This window comes from Pteropus vampyrus, unplaced genomic scaffold (genome assembly GCF_000151845.1).
Source record: "Pteropus vampyrus isolate Shadow unplaced genomic scaffold, Pvam_2.0 Scaffold1000004878, whole genome shotgun sequence".
Lineage (NCBI taxonomy): Eukaryota > Metazoa > Chordata > Mammalia > Chiroptera > Pteropodidae > Pteropus > Pteropus vampyrus.
This window is the reverse complement of record NW_011919280.1, coordinates 1-3505: the sequence shown is the minus strand read 5'-3', so window position 1 is coordinate 3505 and position 3505 is coordinate 1. Positions and strand designations below refer to the sequence as shown.

General features: G+C 63.9%; 1 long non-coding RNA gene across 1 annotated transcript; it reads left to right on the top strand.

The window, feature by feature from the left end:
• The first annotated feature begins 133 nt into the window (after positions 1 to 133).
• LOC111735655 lies at positions 134 to 2874 on the top strand. Its single transcript, XR_002778896.1, has 2 exons — positions 134 to 186; positions 1276 to 2874. It is a non-coding gene; the product is annotated as an uncharacterized LOC111735655 (long non-coding RNA).
• Positions 2875 to 3505: the final 631 nt, after the last annotated feature.

Genomic DNA, 3505 nt, shown 5'->3' with positions numbered 1-3505 from the left:
CCGCCCCGAAGTTCATGCCCCGCCCCCCAGCTCAGGTGCCCCCGCCCCGGTCCGAGTCCAGCCCACACAGGTGCTGCCCCCAGCTCAGGTGTCGCACCCCCCAGGTGCCGCCCCCGCCCCGCGGGTTCTGAGGCCGGGTCGCGATCTGTGGCCAGGCAGGACGCGGAGCAGCTCGGGCGCAGCGCGGTGAGTCGGGGTCCGCGGGGCGCGGCGCCCCCTCCTGTAGGGGGGCCGGGGCGGCGCCGTGTGGACGCGGCTTCGGAGACGCGCGGCCGGGCTGTGTGAATGCTGCCGTCTGTGTAGACGCGGGGACAGGCCGTCAGTTCGCAGACGGGCTGTGTAGACGCGCTGGGGTGCGTGAATGGGGCCGCGGGGTAGACGTGGAAGGTCACGGCGTGGCCCCACGGACTGCCCTCCCCGACGGCGGTGTCCCGACCTTTCTGCCAATTCGCGAGGCTAGAGGAGCCTTGGCGGGGCGGGGGCGGCCGGAAGCGGCGGCGAGGGTCGCCCTGTCGGGTGTGGAGCCCCTCTTCCCGCCCTGCCCCTGGTCCCAGCCGGGGGTGGCCGGTGACTGAATAAACAGCAAGGATTTGGGGGTAGGGGTTTGGAGAGGCTGCGGTCATAGGCCTGAAACCGGCGGTGGGGTCGTCTCTGCCTGGGGAAGGGGCCGTCGTGGGTTCAAGTTCACAGGCAGGAAAGCCATCCTGGGCACACGGGTGACCCCTGGAAGTTCCCGCGGCCCGATCAAGAGGATGCCTAAGCCCGCCACCTGGCTGCAATGGCCTCACAGGGTCCCCATCACGCAGGTCAAAGCCGGCTCCTGGGACCCACAGGGGGAGGCGTGGGCTTCCGGGGGCCAAAGGCTTGGGGAACGCATGCTCACACCCCGCAGGCCCCCGGCCCTGGTCGGCCCCACTCGTGGGGATTGTGAAGAGCAGCCTCTGTAAACCTGGGTGCACAAGCGGTCCACGTTTGGGGTGCCGTGACCATGGGACGCAATGTTTGACAGGAGGTGGTGGTGTCCGGGTCGCAGATCTGTCTCCCCCTGTGGGGCGCGGACCCTCCGGCCCCAAGCCTGTGGCCCCGGCCAGGTGTGACGTCGCCTGAGACTGAGTGGCCGTGTCATCGTGCTTGTGTGGTTGTAGATGACTGTGCATCTTATCGTGGTCCTCTGTGACTGTGTGGCAGTAGTGTGTGGATCTGTGTGGTGGCGCGTACGGTTGCATGTGTACAAATTCCCCCTTATTCGTTTCCTCGTCTGGCAAACGGGACCAGAGTCACCGCCGCTCATGCGGACCCGACGGCCACACAGCCGAGCCCACCCTGTGGCCAGCCGCACTCTCGTCCCACGGAATCGTCCCCCGGCAGTGGTGTGTGGACTCGGGCGGCCCCGCGGCCACTCTCGGCTCTGGCCCGTCCCCACCGAGCATCTGTGTGGCCGTCACTCGCCATCCCCTCTGCAGAATCCTGAAGGTTCGGGTGACTCTTGTGGCTTAGAGATGGTAGATGGACGCGCGTTGGGTGGCCTTCCGGCCTGGTGGGACTCCAACTGGGAACAGCTCACAGAAAGCTCTGCTCTCGTCATCACGGCTGTCCCTCAAGAGTCTGGAGTGGTGGCCCCGTCCGGGACCCGGGGACCGCGGAGTGAGTGGGCAGAGGCAGGTGGTGGCCCTGTCTGTGACCCAGGGACCGCGGAGTGAGCAGGCAGAGGCAGGCGTTCCTCCGACAGCAGCCGGGTGACTCCTACCGGTCCTGGAGGAGGAGGCTGGGGACAGAAGCAGGGATGTGGGGGTCCGGGTTGCTGTCGTCACCCTGTGGCAAAGGCAGGAGACAAGGACGGGTGCGGGTGGGGGTGGCGAAGCCCCGTGGGTGCCGCCGTGTTCGGTTCCCATCTCTGTGGCTCGCCTTCCTCACCTGGACAGCAGGGTCCTGGGGTAGCATTGGCCCATTTCGTGACAGAGAAGCCAGCAGCAACGTGCGGAGGGGGGTCTCTGGATTTCTAAGAACTGTGCGTGTGAGAGACGTGGGGGTGCAGAGACAGGGAGAGACGGGGAGACAGAGATGCAGAGGAGAGAGTCTCTCCTGGCTCAATTCCGTCATTCACAAGACAGAGACAGTTGTGTCCCCCCTCCCCGGGGCTCACTTAAGTCCCTGAAGCCTGAGCTGCGTCCGGCGTGGGCTTTGAGCTGGGCTACTTCTCCCCAGATACAGCACACCCCACCATGTGAGCTGCTGGGAGCCAGGTATCAGAACCTGTGTGGCCCCAGAGTAACGCAGAGCACGCCCTCTGCGAGTCGTCACGTAAGGCTTTGCTGTCCCCCACTTCCCTCTGTTAAAGTAAGCGATTTCGGGATACGTCCAGGTGTGAGCTGGCAGGAAGGGTCCCCGCCCACCCCTCCCTCATCCAGCCTCCCCAAGCGGAGCGTGGAAATCGCTCGCGACCCCAGCACAGCGGCCACGGCTGAGAAATCATCCTGGTGTGACACTCGGCCGACTCCACTCGAATGGCCCGTGTTGCCACTCGTACCCCCTTTCCGTCCCGGCATCCAAGCCGGGCTCCCCCCCCCCCCCACCATGGCATCCAGGACCTGTATTCAGTCTAAACGACACGAGTCCCAAGCGATTGGAAGCTTCTCCGTGGACTGCGTGCGTCTTTATCTGTCTTCCCGGGTACCACCGTGCGTCAGCTTGTCCACTCGACGCCCGCATCTCCGGCCCCCTCGCTCGGCGCCCGCAGACGAGCCGCCAGATCGCACGATGTCATCACGGAAACAGTTTTCTCACAAACACCTTTTCCCATGAACACCTAACAAAAAGTTCACAGACAAAAGGAAGAAGCAGCAGAACAAGCTTATTAAATTTCCTTTAAGGCTCGCCAGCGGAGTATTTCATGAAGCTGGGGCCGAGGGGAGGGAGGTGTTTGTGGCTCGTCGGAGTCCGAGGACAGGGGCGGGCTGCAGTGCAGACGAGTCACGCCTGTCACATAAATAAGCTTTGGCCGCAGTGGGACCGAAAACGAGGCGACACGGGAGATGGGAGATTCGGCAAGCCGTGACCTTTCTGGATCTGGAGAAGGGAAAATCACAGAGAGAGAAGGGCAAAATGGTGACAGAGGCTCCTGGGGTGATGCTGGGGGTTTAGTGGAAGTCGGTACCTGGCCCTGCTTGGAGAAATGGGGACCCAAGCGCCGTGTCCCCCGGGAGGGGCCGAGCCACTGCCATGACCGACCGGGTCAAACCAGCCATCAGAGGCCAGGAGAAGATGCACAGAGGCAGTTGGCAGGAAAGACGGGGGACAGAGAACAGGAAGATGAGGGCGCAGGATGGGCCACGGAGAATGGAGCGAGGGCTTCCTTAGGAGAGAACAGAAAGGCGGGCGGAGGGCTCGTGGGGTCCTGGGTCCCGTGGGTTTGTCATCGGCAGCCGCGTAACAAATTATCCCCAAATCCAGCAGGTTGAAACTATTTTATTACGCCGGCTTCCGAGGGTGAGAATTTGGGAGCGAT